A 16,802-nucleotide genomic window follows, 5' to 3' on the forward strand; every position below is an offset into this window, starting at 1 on the left:
GACACAAAGGGGCAAAGCAGAGACCCCTCAATGTGGCCCAGGACTTGTCCAGACTTGTCCCTCTTTCGCAATCACCACTTCCTTCCCCTTCCTCCCCCCCGACTTTCCTCTACTCTGGGAGCTATAAAAAGCTCACCTAAAACAGCACGTTTTAGGGAATACCAGCTCGGCCTCACCGAGGAAATACCAGCCTACCAGGCTCATCTAAGGGCCTGCCAGTCTCACCGGAGGGAACACCAGCTCGTCCTCACCGGAGGGGCCTACCAGTCTCACCGGAGGGAATACCAGCCTACCGCCTTCACCAAGAGGATACCAGCACCCCAAGGACCCTCACTCTGAAGCAGACATCGGAGGACACTGCGCTCTTGACCCCAGCATCCTCGCCGTGGAACACCAAGGCCACACATCATCGTACAAGTCCTGTCATCCACGCTGCGGGGCCGTAAGAGACTGGATCCCTCACTCTTTTCTTTCTTCCTTTCTCTCTACTCTTTCTTTCTCTCCTTTTTTCTATACCCCCATTTCTTTGCCTCTCCTTCCATATATATATTACTCTCTCTCTCTCACTTACACCTTAGTTTTCCTTCCTTCTCTACCACTCTCCCTTTTGAACATATAAAGATAACACCATCTTTAAGCTCTGCTGTTGATTTCTGGTTCAATTTCATATTATAGCTACTGATGGTTGCCAATACACTGCTCGTAGTAGAATTTTTGCTGTTAATGTGTTGATAAGTTCTGTTATACTTTTGCCAAGTCACCATTCGCTTTAACAAATATTCCAACAAGTACTTTTAGTAAAACTTACAACTGAATTGGACCCCGGAGGTGATTGTCAGTCATTCACTTCAGATAACCGTGCAGAATTAACCCAGAGTTAACTCACACCTGATCTCATCTGTTGAGTCAGGGCGCCTGTCACGTCTAGAGTTAACTCATCCCTCATCCCATCTGTTGGGACGGGACAGTTATTTATTTTTTTCTTTACAGAGGTTGAAGACAATTTTTAAACTCAAGGCAGTCCTTCCCTTAGCAGTGTGTTACCCTTAAGGCAGTTATGCAGAAACCATTCCATTGTGGTCTAGAAGGAAAGGAATAAATCTAGATCCAGCCTATTCTCAAGCAAGAATTCATGACTGTGGATCATGAGTGGACAGGAAGGCCTTACTGGTGTATGACATTGCATGTGACATTTGTGGACTTCAGACATGCCACTATCCTCAGGAATTTTTTTGTCTGGACAGCAGGGTATCAATTTTTTTGTGTTGTCATTCTAAGTCACTTATATACTGCTATGTGCTATATATGTCTTATGGATGCCAAATCCTCAGTTTTGAAACCTCCTCCTGGGACCAAGTGTTTAAGTATTTTTATTTGGTCTCTTTTCAGATCTTCTTGAATAGAGGATGCAACGTGATTTTAGGCTGAGGGATTCTAGCTGAAAATACCAAGGTCAGGGAGGGCACAGGACCAAACTGTACTGGAAAGACAGGTGCTGTTCAGTCTTAGGAGCAGGCCTGATAGACACTATGTTAAGATTTCTGAGGGAAGAACTGTCTGACTTGCTGCTTTTTTGCAAGATTAGTAGAATCTCTCTAAAAAAAAACAGTCAAAGAGGAAAAAGAGTACATGTGTAGGGCAGTTCACTTGCAAGGGGAAACTTGTCTCTTAAAAAGCTCCCAAAGCTCCCAATATGCTGTTCGGCAGAAATCCAGCATTTTTTAATTGGGATTTTTTAGATCATTGCTTCCTATACAAATTGTTCTTTGTCCCACAGATCTTGGCCAAAGTCTAATTTGATAGCACCTTTCCTCAGGCAGGCCAGATCACATGGGCTATGGGGCCAGCAGCTGTAGCTGGTAGGTCCTCTTTGTGCTGCTGCTACCATTGAGTGCATTGGGTGCCTCCTAATTGCCATAGTGACACTGTGTGCTCCTTTGCCGTCATCCCACCAAGCTTTCTCTTCCCATGTCCATACAGGCAGAAATGTTGCATGAAGAAATGTGAAGGAATGGCAGTGTATAAAAAAAAAGAAAGGAAAATGTTTTTTAATCTCAACTATCATTTTAATCAATGTACCATTACTGGATTCTACTTTATTACTGTTTTAAGAATCATTTCCACAAAAACCTGAAGATGAGAAAAAGAGCATAGTTCATTTCTAAAGCACACAGGGATTTCAAGTGCTTTGACTCTGATCATTGCAGCAATACAAACACTAATTAGACCCCAGAAAAAAGGTAGATTATTTCCCACTGCTGGTTCCTTCTATCTTGTTTGCAACCTGGTTTTGCACAGAGCAGCACAGCTATTTATAAACTGCAAGTGGGAGCTGAGAATAGGAAGAGCTTTGTGTTCATATAATGCCAGTGTCAGGCGAGCAATACATTAGCTAAATTGGAATGGCCTCTACCAAGCCCTATTTTTGTGATTGTAATACTACTGGTATTTTGGGCAGTGAAGTCTCCCAGACACAGGTCCAGCTTCATGTGATTTTTCTCTTACTGCATATAAATATAAACCAAGTTATGTTCAAAAAGCCTTTTTTTTTTTTTTTTAGTAGTAAAGCTAAGCTGAGTAAAGCTTTTTGGCCTTTAATTTTAGTTATATAAAATTAGGTAGAGGCATAAAGAAAAAAAAACATCCTGTGATATGCTCCAAAGACCTTACAGTGATAGAAAATGCAGCACAGTTCTAGCAGGTCTGCATGTAGCTGCAAATAAGAATTTCAGATATTTTTCTGTTTCTCCTTTCTTTTCCTCTAGATAAAAAGAAGACACTGAACAAGAGAGTGCGGAACCTCCAATTTCCAGTCCTATTTACTATTTGCAAGGGAGGTATCATTCCAAAACTTTGTAGAAAAAAACTGTTCTCTAGCTCATTTTCCACTAAGAGCTCTGGTGTTTGGTTTGGAACAATTTGGTCTGAAATTATTATCTGTCAAATACTGGCTTCTAAGAAATAAAATAAAATAAAATTTAAAAAAAAAAAAAAGAAAGAAAGCTTTTTTCACTTAATTTGGATGCACTGGAATAAAATGCTCTGGAAATACTAGCTAGAAGCAAATTGACTTAGTGTCAATTTGAGCACCTACCAAACTGTTAAATTCTGTTACTAGAACAGGAACCTGCAACTCAGTGCACCACCTGTTCGTGCCAAATCGATGTTACAGAAATATATATTAAAAGATATATTTTTTTAGATTTTCTAAAGAAAAAAGTTTTTAAATCAGTCAAAACTCTGCTTCAGATTTGGCAAGATACTTGTCTCTCATTTGAATATACCAACAAAATATCAGTAGGACATGTCTGATACCTTCTTAGAATTATGGAAAAGGAGTTTGCAGTTTTGATTTACAACCTTCTGGAGCTGGAATTAAAAGCAATGTATTACTGCTCAGTTCATGGGTAAAATACCTTTAAACCTACCATTCATATTAATTCAACACAAATGTCTTTGGCAATGGAGAATGAGTCAGCACCAGAGTTGTTACTTTTTTTAACACTTCATAGATAGGACTAGGAAAATACCGTTAAGAAAATCATAGTTTCTCAATTTCTGCAAGAGGACATTTAAGATTAATGGGAATTATAGAGCACTTTAAAAATATGAAACAAGTAACAGACAAATCCCAGTTAATAACTGCCAATTGCCTTTTATCACTGTCTAGTGACAAGGCTAGCTTACTGAGATTCTTTAATGACCTGTGTTTGTACTAAAAGAAACAACTACCTGTGTGTGGAAAAACGGCTTGTTGAAACTTTCATATTTCTCCTTTGTTAAAGGGAAATCCAGTGTATTATTTAACATCCTGAATCTACAAATACAGCTCAGCAACGTTTTAACATATTTATGCTGTTTACGTGCTTAAATGCTCTTGTAGGTCAGTTATCTGTAGCAATGACCTCCTGAACCTTCGTTAGTGGCTGGAAAAAGCTTAGGATCCAAACACACCTGCACTGTGGACTTGTTGTCCATAATCAAATACAAATCTTCCTGCTGGCCTTTGGAGGCACTGAAGTACTAACAGCTTATGAACTTGTTGCCCAAGTTGGCTTTCACATGCCGCTGCTTGTACATGTATTGTATTTCTCTTCCTTACTACTACATAAGGTCTACATGCCTCTGGATAAGGCTGAGGGATAAGCAAATACTGACATATTTTAAGATCAGCATAATTTTAATAAATTTTAGAGTAAGTGAAGGAGTAGACTGTGCATGCTAGATCCCTGAATTAATTTTGAAGAATCTAAGGAGACTTTACGCAGATAATCCATTGAATATTTTCTCTTGAGAGCTTACTGAGACAGGACCTTAGAATTGGAGTCAGTAAGATGTGTAAACAGACCATGGTTATGGAAAAAGAGAAGAAAGGGTCAGGACTCTTTTAGGGAATCTGTTTCTGAAGTTTGTGGTACTACAAGTACACATTACTTAATGAACTGAATTGGTCCAGTGCTCTTTACAATCATTTTCACTTATGTACCTTGCTGTTGCTCTGTACTATGTTTACGTAGCTTCACAGTGATCAAAGTCATACAATATGTGTTGTTACTAAATCTCTTGCTTATTTTCTGTTGTTGCTGTCTTCTAATATGATTGGCTAAGTAACTAATCTCAAAGGATCTTTTATATTAAAAAACCCGTAATGAAATACACAATATTCTTAGCAAAGGATTACTGAAGGCATGACAACTCTTTCTTTTCCGTTTTTCAACTCCAAGTCACTCTTTGTGAGAGGGAAATGGTGTCAATACTTCAAAAGTTTTCATGTGAATCACCTGTTTTCATGTATAAAAACAGAATAAATAAATACTAATGCATATGTACAGACATAGCAGGCACTTGTTCCTTTAGACCCAGTCAGTTTGAGTAATCTCAGTGAAACTCATCATCAATTTATAATCAATTTTGTATTTTAATTATGTAAATCAGGAGACGTTAAGAAAACATGTGACAAACCTCCTCAGATTTCATTCTAACCAGCTTTTGAAAACTGCAGAGATGACACAAAGTTTCTCTAAAATTTGGGTTTAGTGCTTGACCTTTCAGAATTTTTTATGTCCATCTTGTTTACTTAGCTTTTCTTGGTATTTTACAAAACTAATGGCAGTTATTTGGAGTTGTGAACATTATTACAGTTACTTGAAGGAATCGCAATTATTATCTGATTCGGATATTGAATAGAAAAATGTACAGGTGGAACAGTTTTTGGATAATACAAAATGAAGCAGTTTGGATCTCTGGAGGAAGGTTTGGAAAAATCCAGGCAGATTAGAAGTGGGATTGTCGGGCCCACAATGACACATCTAGCATTTACAAGTGAATTTATAGAGAAAAATGCTGACTGCACAGTCCTGCTATCGTTCAGTATATTTTAAAATCTCTTGTAATTTTTGCCTGTGGGAATTCTGATGAAGCATTTAGGAGGACACAAGATAGAACAGTTTTGTTATAGTGCTTGAAATGTTAGACTTAAACTTTCTTCTGACTGTAACACAAATTGGTCCCTATGTGTTTTGTAGGAAAGGTTAAAACATATTGCCGTTTTTGATATAACATGGGAACTACACTGCAGTACACAGTTAACTGAATTTTAGCTTTTATTAAATTTAGGCTGTAATGTTTAAAAGCTGTTCTTTTATGTGATGTGTATGGAACAGTGATGTTGTATTTGATCCCTATCAGCTTGCTGTGTCTTATTAATACCTGCACATGTATTTGGATGCTATTCTAACACTCATAATTTATAGAACCTTCATTATGGATAAAATTGCAGCAGTACAACAAATGCAATGAGGAAGCCTCAACATTTTTGACTTCTAAAAGCTCCAGTGAATAAAACAAGTTCAATCTCTGTCTTGCTCATACTGCAGTGCTTAGGATGGTTATTATTTTATATGCTTTTTGTACATGGAATTCTGTTTCTGACTGGGGCTTTGGGATGCTTCTAACACACGTTATAATATATTGGGCACACTCAATTATCCTGATATCAGGATTCATCAAAAATGTTATGTCCTCTTTACATTTGTAACCTTTAAACTTACTGAAATATATGGATAGTGTTCCATACGTAAATTTTGTATATTACACCAAAGATTGTAGTTATTATTTTATATTATTTTCTTCTGCATGCTTTTAGTTTGTCTCTAATTTATCACTGAGATAAAGGACTTTTATTTTGTAAAATTGGTTTGCTATGGTGAATTTCTCCTGCTGCTATTTTAATCTTTGTTGATCTGGATTTATAGTGACCTCTCTTAGAGAAATTGTTTTGTATAACCTGTTTTTTTCTTAGGATTTAAATAATTACTTCAGCTGCATCCTGAGTTTTTTTGGTCTGTTTTTCATCTTCAGGATTATTTCTGTTTCACATTAGTCGTGTTGCTATTTTCTTGGTGACCTACTTGGCTATCACAATGTCCAGATTCAGTCTTTTTGGCTATGCTCTTTTTTAGAAGGCTGTTTCTAGAAATCTGCCTGCTTGAACAGCATACAAATAAAACAACAGTTCAAGCCTTCTTTCTGATGATGTGCAAAATTTGCCACAGCATCTGTTACTCTTGGTGTTTCTCCATGTTGGCTTTAACCGTGGTATTGGAGTGAATGTATAGGCATGTTGTCTTTTCTGTCAGCTTTAAGCTATTGGGTACTATTATTCCCACTTTATTAAAATTTCAGTTACAATGTCAGGCTGTGGCTTTTCTTGGACAGTATTTCTGTAAATATGGCACTTCCTTACCAAGTAAATCTATTCTTTATTAATTGAGAGCCACACCTGCAAAAGTAAGCCAGTAGCAAAACACAGTAGAAAACAAATTCCTGCTAACCCCCTTCACGTCTCTGGATTTAACATCAAGGATTTACTTATATGACTGGCAACAGTTAAAAATGTAATTAAGTGTATTGCAATGTAGCACAGACTGAAATTTCTAACCTTACTCAAAGTCGAATGATGCTAAAACAAACTAGTCGCTAAAAATGTCCCTTAGGAGTGAAACAGGACAAGCAACAGTAAACTGTTACCTGCTCTGCTGTTGTTTTGTCTGGTTTCATAGCCTGTAAGCAAAAACCTAGGCGTGAATCCTTTCTCCGTTACTATATCACTAACTCATTTTTCATTATGGTCAGCAATTGAAAGATCAAAACGTTTACAAACAGACCTCTGTACTAATGTTACAGAACCAGGTAGCAGTGACCATGTCACAAGCAGTGAGGGAGGTGACTCTTCAGCTCTCACTAGATTTACAAACACGCAAGGCAGGACATACAGTGAGAAAACAGATTGTAAAAGCAAACTACAGTAAGTAGTAATTAATAACAATTATAAGGAGAAACAGTCATGGCAGTCATAAATAATTCCTTTTCTATTCAAAGGCTGTGGAATTTGCCATTAAATACAGATTTAAAGTGCTGCTGCAGCAAAATTCACTTTTTTAAAAACTATAGACATATGCATAAACATAAAAATGTGAGTAAGGTCGAGAAACCAAGTACTATGAAGTGTATAAGTGCCAAAATGAAAAATACCTCTGCAATCTTTATTTGTCATCCAAGTATTATGATATAGAAGCACATATTTAAAATATTGCCTAATTCATTACAGCTGATAGTGCACACTATTTAAGTTATTCTCTGAATCATTACCTTTCTCATAGGTTTTCCTATGAGATGTATCATTTGCATCAGAAATCACCACAAAAAAAATATTAATTTATTTTCCCAACACTCTTGTGAAAAAATGGAGTATTTAATCTGTGTTTGATTTGTAGAAGGCTGAAGTATGGAGAGGTTAAGGTGGAAGGGATCCATTAATTTCATGTGTCTAACTAAGAAGATAGAAGCCTCATTTTTCAAATAAGATATTTTTAGCAATTTGTATGTCTAGAGCAGAGGTCCCTCTGACAACTGTTAAAATCAGAGTGCTTAACGCTTAAAAAAATCATACTATGTGGTTGAAGTTTTCACTTCTTATACCAGAACCAATCTGATGCAAAGCAGCTGGGAACAGCCAGGAAAGGGAAAAATTTCCAAAACTGTGTATAAGCTCAGTCATTCACTTTATGGAGATAGTGCAGGATCAGCCCACTCATCACTACAAGCCGTGTAAAGCTTTAATATGTTTAGTGAGTACGGAACTTCTAACAATTTTGACTATCATCTCTCACAGGTCTCTGTGGGTACATGTGGGTGGCACTTCAAAGCTTTATAATGTGGCCATTTGCGATGGTGTTTCACAGGAACAGTGAGAGGTCCACCCTTGAAATATCAATGTCTTGCTCAGGTACAAAACCATGAAACAAAGTATGGAGGAGAGGAAGACAGGGGCAGAGTGAGATGGGGCTAAAGTATTGCCAAGAAATATTTGGTTTTAGTATGTAGAAAACAACCTGTTTTTCATTATTTTCTTGCCACAAATAACCAAAGTGTTATTGCTAACGTTTTCTAAAAGTTTCCAGGCTCAACTAGATTTCCAGTATGGAAAATGTCAGCTTCAACAGCTGTTGTTGGGCAAGTTTAAAATAACTGATCCAACAACATTTTTTAGCAGTTCTGTGAATTGACTTAAAGCAAAGAATGACTGTAGATTTGAGGATGGCCCTGCTCATTGCAGGGCAGTTTGGCTAGATGACCTTTGGAGGTCCCTTCCAACCCAAACTACTCCATGATTCTATGAACAACTTCTACTGGAAAGTATTGGCTATGGTTATCTCCACCACCTGCCCTTCCAGTAATTCTAAGGGCCTCTTTCTGCTCTAAATTATATTAGGACAGGTCTAAAATCCTTTCATTTTTGTAAAATAAATAACATCAGTGCAAAATGATATCAAATAATGAAAATAATGTCACATGAAAAGTTACATTAAATAAAACACATAGTGCCTAACAATTGTAGTCAATACTGAACAGCTAAAAATGAAGTAATGAAGTATCGCTCCTTTGCCTCATTAAGTATTTAGCAAGTATTTCTAGGTCCAGTTGCTTTTCCAGACATACTCTGGCAGTTTTTCTAGGAGAAAGCTGAGATTTTTTCCCCACTTTCCTTCAATTATCTGCATCCTAAGGATTAGAAATCCCAAATAATCAATTTAATTTACATAAAATATTTTTTATTTTCCCAAATCAGATCAATCTCTCAGCTAATTTACCTGGAGAAATGCTTAATTTCTATATATCTTCTAGAATGAAATCCACTGATGTTCATAAAAGAACAATCTCATGCTAAAGGACCAGAGATCTGTTGCACTTTTATTATGTAAATCAGGAATTATTTCAGTGCCATAGAAGAAAATACATGACTCTAAAACTGGGGCAAATGAACAGGTGAACTGATTTAAATTAAGTTACATGGAATTGACACTGTTAGGACATTTTCTATTCTATTTTCACTTGTAAGTCAGATAAGATAATACTTAAGTGTATGTCAATAAAAAGAAGGACAGAACTTTCATGAATTTGAACAAAAATTTGTGCAAATTATGATAGATTAAGCATAATTTCCCTCTTTTTTCCTTTTGCACACTAAACTAGGAAATTAACTATCTATGAATGTCTGGTCTCTCTACACAAATTCCATTGTCCAGAAAATCTGTTTTGATTAGGAATTATGTCAGGACTCTGACTTTTGCCTTACTTCTGCTGTAGCAAATACAACAGCGTCTTCGCAAGATGCTTATCCTGTTTATGTTGCCTTTATTTTCTTACCAATTTGGAAATTAAAAGTATCAGATGACATCTTGGACTTTGTACGTATCTGGAGCTAAGTCAAATCTTTCATGCACATACATTGCAGTGGCATTTCATAGCAGCAGCTGTCTTAGTTTCTCTATATCCTTTATTTTAATTGTGACTTACTAGTTTCTCACAGAAAAATCCAGTGTCCTTTCTTTGCCAGTAAACTTATTAGTCAACTTCCAGTTTCATGCAAACATTAATTTATTTAAAAATTATCTTACTTTAATAATACGAAAAGTGCACAAAAAATATGTTACATTCCTGGGGAATTAGTCAATTCATGAACTGATAAAAATATTAGGCATGTTGTGAAATGCCTGGCATTATAAGTATTACTGGCCTCTGTCAAGGCTTCTATGAACTCTAAGGAGAGTTGTGTGGAGCCGTTGTAGTTTATTTTTCTGAAGTAATATACAAGGACAAGAGGCCTTAGCTCCCCCTCTGTCTCACCCATATTCTTCTGAAAAGGTTTATTTTTTTGAAATAACATAGTCACTTCATGAAATATTGTTGGGAGAATATTGAGAAATGACACATGTTACTGTGTGGCAGTGGTGTCAAACTGATTTTCACTGGGGACCACATCAGCCTCGCCAAATGTAATTTAGGACTGTATAAATGTAGCTGCTAGATTTATACAGTCCTAAAATTACATTTGGCCCTTTGAAGGAAACTGTGAGGCTGATGTGTCTCCCGGTGAAAATGAGTTTGACACCCCTGCTGTATGGCTTTAAAGATATATAGGTAAAACTGTATAATTTTATAAATAAATTTTATAGATAAAAGGTTAACCTTTTGAAAGTATCGATCCCAAATAATCAGGAATTATGTACTACAGGTAATGCTTACCTACTACTTATAATCGTTTAGTGCAGTTGTTGAAAAATGTTTTGTTTTTTTTTTCTTAATCTTTTACGACATGGCTGTGTGAACTCTGGTTTTCCTTTTCATGCTGCATTTAGTAAAACAGAAAGAGGAGCAGTAGTAGGGAGAAGAAAAGAGTGAGACCTAACTGCTTTGCACCAGACTCTCTGGCGACATTGGCTTATGTACTTCTCAATGAGATCATGCTCAGACATAGTGGTTATGTCCTTCCTTTCCCTGGTTTATCCTAACACTGTGGGCCAAAGCAACAATATATTCTGCTTGAATAATTTTTAAAATATTGTTTTATTTAATCCTGTTGGCAGTCTCATATATCAAAGTTTCTTTTTCAGTAGAGTTTTAAGGACATAAAAGGAGAAAATGTGCCTTTTGAAACCCTTCGTTGAAACAAATATGCATTTTGAATAAAAGACATCTAAATCAGCCCATGAAGAATGATGATCACAAAATACCTCTGGTTTCCATTGCATTTGTCTCCTATCCATTTTAACCAATTTCCTTTAGAAGTGCAAAATAGGACTCATGTTACTATTAATTTGGTTGCACTGTTGTAAGAGAAGATTTGTAGTGTTTATGTTAGTTTTCTACATAATTACAAGAACTGCTTTCATTAAAATGGAAAGGTGTTGAAATATCCAGGTTTGCCATGGCTGGAAAATTTCTTGGATGTGTACATTTCATGAAGTTTCAGCAGAAATTCATATTATGATGGATCTCTGGCAGGGTTCTCTGATTACTTCTTGTGATCACACAAGTTCTGTTCTTGAAACTTGAAGAGCTGTTTCAACAGAATTTCGTTTGGGACAAAAATCCACTTGTTTTTCTTTTCATTCTGCATCAAAATGAAAGTAATCTTGAAAGCTATTGGTGAATGGAATTGTTTTCTATATAACCTTATTAATTAACTTTTCAGCAGAGTTGCTAGGTATGTTATCTACTGCAGTTCATCTTTATTAATGGAGACATGGCCTGCAAATCCACTTCTGGTACACTCGCTGAGATGTAGTTTAATAACCAGCATGTGTCAAATGTCAACTCTGCTGTTCCTCCTGGGATTCCTCCATCAAGAGAACACGTATTCTGTCTGTGCTATATGAGCAGTTCCTAAAGCCATCGTCCAACTTCCTTGCCCAAGACCCACAGAGGATTCAGAAAAACAAGTTTTTTTTCATACATAAGTACATAAGTAGTTTGAAAATACAATGCTTTCATCATCATAAGTCAGTGAAAGACAAAAATGCGATTTCAACCAGATGTTTCATAAAAATCTGTCTTGCTGCTCAGGAAAAGGAGTCTCACTGTTGGGTAGCAATCATGAATGAGGCAAAGCTTGATGGGGAAGAGACACTTCTCTAGGTTTCCAAACTCAGCAGTATTCTGGTTCATTTCTGAAATACGCATTGTTGATTGGCCATCCTCCTTTAAATAACTTTCTTACATAGTTATTCTAAACATGCAGACAAGGGCTTTATATAGAAAATAGAACATTTAGAAAATAAAACATTTAGAAAATTTAGTTATTTCCACGCAATGACATGATTGCCTCTCTCCAAATATACATTGGGAATTAATTTCAAGGATCATATGTTCATAATGGATGCTTTTGCATAGTAAATTCAGTGTCCTTCAAATATGTTGTGGTTTAAGAAATGTCATGGGTTTAATTAGATGGCTTTATTTATGACTAGAATATACTGTCTATCATGGTGAGACACTGGAAGCACTGAGACTGAATCTACAACTCTCCAGTTAAACTTCTACTGAAAATACATGGAATTTACCCTCAACAGCTGCAAAATTGGTCCAAATTTAGTAAAATATTATAATCTTGATATTCGTAACTTCATCTTCTTTTCAAAAAGAAAGAATGTACTCTCATACGATCTACATAGAATAAAAAGACTTTAAGACATTAATTTATGGATTAGAATTAATAACCACTCTATTTTATTTTAGTAAATGCAGGAATTCATCAAAATAGTTGCTTTTTTGAAAATAAAAGCTCAGTCATTTGGGGACTTTATGTGTTTCTGTGACAGATTTCCAGTTTATATTTCTAGCTTTGTTTTTAAAATGATAATATGTATCCACATACATGCATACACCCTTTCTATCCTTCCACACATGTATATGTATATGTATATGTATATGTATATGTATATGTATATGTATATGTATATGTATATGTATGTGTATGTGTATGTGTATGTGTATATGTATATGTATATGTATATGTATATGTATGTGTATATGTATATGTATATGTATATGTATGTGTATATGTATGTGTATATGTATATGTATGTGTATATGTATATGTATGTGTGTGTGTGTGTGTAGATGTATGTGTATATGTGTATGGTGTACATATAACCACGTTTTGATACATATTCTCAAGTACATAACATTGTTTTGTGAACCACATAAACTATGATAGTGAAATACTGTATCATTCTTGGTCATCAATTTCTAAAAATGTGTGACTATATTCAACTAAAAAAGTCTTTCCTTGTACCATCAGAGAGCTGTACTTCTTAAATATAAATAAAAACAGTGAAGAAATAATGTAAGTTAACTTGATCTTTTTCTTATAGGAGAAAAAGTCACAGAGCTAAGAGATAAGGTTGAAAACATTGTTGAGGAAAGAGATTGGGAAGAGCAAAGGAAGAGGAATGAGAAATTTTAATTCTATAAGGTGTCAAGTTAAAAAAAAAATCTGGGCTGGGTTACAAGAAATAAAATGAGAGAAGGTTGAAATAATCTGTCCTGAACTCATTCTGTCAGTCAGAGATACTACCTTCAGAAATCTGAATACAGTTGATCCATTGACTTGTCAGTCACAGGAGGATATCAGTACACTGATTCCAAAGCCTGATTTACACCACTGTAGGAGTTACTGAGTGAGGATTAAAGAAATAGGAGGCTTGCTTCAGAATGCAATTTCTGAAGAAGGTTAAATGAGAGAAAAAAATTGAATGAACAAAATGGAAAAGATGAACTAAAGAGAAGGAATTAAGAGAAAAAAGTTAATTGCTATAGCATCTTTTGATGGTTTTCATACAGACCATCATGTTTACTATTATTCTGGGACAAATTTTTGTTCAAAATGATTGTACTATTGTACTGGCTTTGCGTGGCAAGGTTTTTTGTAGTGGAGGGCTACAGGGGTGGCTTCTGTGGGAAGCTGCTAGAAGCTTCCAACACAGCCAATGCCAGCCAGATGCAAGATGGACCCACTGCTGGCCAAGGCTGAGCCCATCAGTGATGGTGGTAGCACCTCTGGGATAACATATTTAAGAAGAGGGAAAAAAGCCTTGCACAACTGCAGCTGAAGAGAAAGAGAGAAACAGCTCTGCAGACACCAAGGTCAGTGCAGAAGGAGGGCAGGAGGTTTTCCAGGAGCTGGAGCAGAGATTCTCCTGCAGCCCATGGTACAGACCATGGTGAGGCTGGCTGTCCACCTGCAGCCCATGGAGGTCCATGGTGGAGCAGAGATCCACCTGCACCCATGGAGAAACCCACACCAGTGCAAGTGGATGCCCAAAGGAGCCTGTGACCACATGGGAAGCCCCCACTAGAGCAGGGGGCTAGTACCTGTGGCCTTATGGAGAGAGGAGCCCAGGCTGGAGCAGGTTTACTGACAGGACTTGTCATCCTGTGGGGGACCCAGGCTGGAGCAGTGTGTTCCTGAGGGACTGCAGCGTGTGAAAGGGACTTGCGCTGGAGCAGTTCGTGAAGAACTGCATCCCATGGGAAAGACTCATGATGGAGAAGATCATGAAGGACTGTCTCATGTGGGAGGGACCCCAGGCTGGACCAGGGAAGAGTGTGAGGAGTCCTCCTCCTCAGAGGAAGGAGCCACAGAGACAACATGTGATGAACTGACCTCATCCCCCATTCCCTGTCACATTGTGCTGCTGGAAGGGGAAGAAGTAGAGAAAATCAGGAGTAAAGTTAAGCCTGAGAAAAAGGGATGGGTGTGGGGAAGGTGTTTTAAGATTTATTTTATTTCTCATTATCTTACTCTGATTTGATTGGAATAAATTAATTTCCCCAAGTCGAGTCTGTTTTACCCATGACATTAACTGGTGAGCAATCTCTCCCTGTCCTTATCTCAACCTACGAGCATTTAATTGTATTTTGTCTCCCTGGTCCAGCTGACAAGGGCAGTGATAGAACAGCTTTGGTGGGCACCTGGTGTCCAGCCAGAGTCAACCCACCACAGTGATCAGTTGATGCCCATGTGTAAAAGTGCTTGAAGCTCTAGTCCTTCCTTAGATAACAGAAAATGACTGTGATACCTGGGAGTCTGGCTCTATGAGTAGCTACTGTGTTTGAATATTTTGTGGCATTACCTGCTCTACCTATTTTACTCCTGGTTTGAATCATTATAGCAACAGACAAACATTTTCAAGCTTGAATGCTCACTTAAGTCCTAAAACTAGAATTAAACCTGAAGGGGCAGTCTGTGTTGGTGGAGCCAACAATTCTGAGAAGCTTCTCTCAGACAAGATGCTTCTTTCACTGTATGTGTGACTTCTGAGGATTTACACTTAAAAATGTTGGCTTCATTCCTCAGAATATTTCTGTGCCATCTGTAAATTTTCCACCCCACTGTTTTGCATTGTTCATCTGTTTAAACTGAGGATTTTCTCACAGGTCCTGAACACAGTATCTTATCCTAGAAAGCTACATGAAAAACTATTTATCTGTTGGTCTCAGGACCAAGCAAATTTTAAGGCATTTATTTCCCCACAATCCCTGCAAGGTGAGGAGATAACAGTTTTCTCCATTTTCTGAGGCAGAGGTCTAATACCAAAAGATGCTTAATGCAAAAGTCTCAGGTAGTGCCAGCTTCCATGACTTTGCAGACACAGGATCCTGCAATTTGTGTACTGTGTGATTTTCTGCCACTGAGCTGCTTCTGCCACCTTACACTGGTTGTCACTGCATTGCTTGGGGATCTACACTGAAAAATATTTCCTGACAGGACTGCCAAACCAGACGTCTTCCCAGATATCTTCTTTTAGACGGCCGATTTAAAGGGTGTTCTCATACCATTTCCGATGAATGATAAAGGCTTTTACAGCCCATGTGGTAGTAGATACACATATTCCCTCCAAAAAGCAACAGTTGGAGCACTCATGTGAGAAGAAAAAATCTGTATTCAAATTTTCTTTTTAATATGTCAGAATCTGAAGCAGTCTTCCCCTTTTATGTGAGAACACCTGTGACAGCTTTGAAACACCGCTCCCCAAGGCTCATCTTTTGTAAAACAAAGGATAATGTTATGCCTTAAACATCTGGTTTTTGGTACTTTGGGCTGAAAAGATAGATGGCTGTGGAGGCAAACAGTCTGTCTTTTCCAAGGTTCTGTGGAATGAAGGCATACATTTTTGAGACAGAGACAATTAACAGTGTTGCTGTCAAGGTCTTCTGATCTGATTGGGAAGATCGAAGATGGACCACCTGGTGGACAATCAACTACTAGGAGAAACCACGAAACAACAGCTACCCCTAATGAACAAAACAACTCACTTCTGGTCAGTACTGCAACCACTTATTGACCATTGATCTATTTCTAGAAAAATCTTCTTAATTAGCATGAAGAGCAAACAGAGGGAGGAGACAAGCTGCCCTCTCCTATCTCTCATACAAATGGACTGGGTTATAAAGCTTCCTGACTTGAGAAACTTAGGTTGTCAGTCTGTCTCTCTGTTTTGTGTTTTTTTTTGTGTGTGTGTGTGTGTGTGTGTGTGCTGCAAGGCATTAACCAAGTTTGGCACCCACCACCAAGAACAATGGAGTGGTGAGATCTTACCTTTTTTCTGATATATTAACCTATCTCTCTCCTTTTCCTCTCTCTCTCTTTCTCTCTATTTAATTTATTCTGGGCACATAAGAGTAGTATCTTTTGAGTTTTGTTGTTAAAGTCTTGCTAAGTTTTATGATATAATTACAAACTTTTGCCAAGTCACTCTTTTACTGTAATTTATAATTCCATTGAGTGCTTTTAGTAAATTTGTGATTGAATTGGACCTCTCAGGTGATTGTCTGTTGTCACTTTGTGTTACTGAGCAGAGTACTCAGAGTTAACTCATCCCTAGTCTCACTTGTCGGGAAGGGCTAACACCTTAATCAACAGAATACAGTGAAGAGAAAAAAAATAATTTTTTTTC

Source organism: Patagioenas fasciata, chromosome 3 (assembly GCF_037038585.1).
Source record: "Patagioenas fasciata isolate bPatFas1 chromosome 3, bPatFas1.hap1, whole genome shotgun sequence".
NCBI classification, from domain to species: Eukaryota; Metazoa; Chordata; class Aves; order Columbiformes; family Columbidae; genus Patagioenas; species Patagioenas fasciata.